The sequence below is a fragment of the Lactuca serriola genome, chromosome 3 (genome assembly GCF_051521515.1).
Source record: "Lactuca serriola cultivar US96UC23 chromosome 3, Lser_US96UC23_V15, whole genome shotgun sequence".
Lineage (NCBI taxonomy): Eukaryota > Viridiplantae > Streptophyta > Magnoliopsida > Asterales > Asteraceae > Lactuca > Lactuca serriola.
Genome location: NC_136410.1, coordinates 76017319 through 76019077, shown reverse-complemented (window position 1 = coordinate 76019077; position 1759 = coordinate 76017319).

Sequence of the window (1759 nt, the reverse complement as noted above, 5' to 3'; positions counted from 1 at the left end):
GTTATCGGTCCTCGCATTTTGATCATTATTTTGCAACACTTATCAGTTAAAAAGGGTTTAGTTATATTATAACCTTGAATAAGTTTCTAATAAATAAATAAATTAACAAGTTTGACTTTATTTAACAACTTTTGACTTTTGTTTGACTTTTACAGACTCGAAAATAACGGGTTGTCACACTATATGACTGTATACAACCTCTAGGGCACACAACTAGACGATCACCGATCCCTAGTACTCTAACCAGCATACCATTACTCTTAGATCCTAACATATAAGGATATATACTATAACATATAGTATAGTGAGGAACCTCACATGAATTGAAGACCCACGAAAACACAACAACGCCCTCACTTCTTGCACTGATCACCCCTGCAAACCAATTAACACCAAAAAAAGATAGATCATTAATCAATAACCAAAGTCCTTCAAGTTTAACCCAAAGTCAAACTGGTCAACAAAGTCAATAGTCAACTAGGTCAACGCACACCGTGATGTAGAGACCTCTTAGCCATGTCGTGGGCATGGCAGGCAAAACAGTCGATGTATGGGACCTCACCATGTCGTGCCAATCCCTTTTCCATGTTGTGGATCCTTGCAGAATGCCATATTCTTCATTAAGTGCTTACTCCTTATAGATCTAAACTCATAACTTTAAATCTGGTCTATTTCAATGAATTAATGGATAAAGTTTCCAACTTTATCCATTAGGACTCCGCCACAAGGAAAGATCTACAATTATATGTCCAGTAAGTCCTCAATGAGGTTATAACTTAAGCATGCACGCAAGGTACTCCAAATATGGCTCTTTTTCTTATTCATCAAAAGCCTAAAGACCCTAAGAAGTCATCACAAGCTTTGGTGTTCTTCAAACTCCAAGAGCATCCAAGGAAGGGACCAAAATCATACAAAAAGAACTTAAACTTGACTCAAGAAGAACAATGGTCAAGATAAGAGCTTTATACCTCCAACAACTCATAAACATGAAGGAGTTGATGATTCGAAGTTGGTCCCTTACTCCTTTGCACCAAAATGATCTTTCTCCTTCCTCAAGCTCCACCAAAATCCAAGAACAAGGTCTTCAATCAAGCAAACAAGCTCTTAAACATCCATGGAGGCTAGGGTTTCATGAGGAAGAGTTGTAGGATGGAGAGGACGCCCTAATCCTTGTGATTAGGTGCTTAAATATGGAAGAAACCCTAAAAGGTCATGGGTTTGGGCTGCAGCAGCTACTACGTCATGATGCTCCATTCACCACATCGTGACAGTAGATATTTCCTAAAAAATCCAACCTTTGATCCCTTTAAGTCCTCAGTTGATCCATCCTGTAAAATCGGTGTTACATTCTTAATGGAAATCTATAATTGGGTTGGAATTGTGTGAATCGTGGTTTCTATTATGCACAATGTGTGAGAGGGTTGAAAATTGAATGTCACTTCGTGAAAATCCCTCTAACATTTTTGTATACAACTCTATGTTCTTTAATTTCATCTCAAACTGATTTCTGGTGTTATTTGTTCATCAATCTCTAGATTTCAAAGAACATCAATAAAGAGTTCTGCAAGGATGTTGGATGAGAAAACTCTTTATTCGGTGATTCATTATGCTTAATTAGCTTTATCAACTATTATTTGTTGTAATTTAGTTTTCGTATAGACAATGTTATCAACTATTCGATTTCTCTAAGAGTATGATTTTTACAAATTCAACCAACTTCTTGTTTACATCAGATTCATATAGACACTAATTGTTGAAT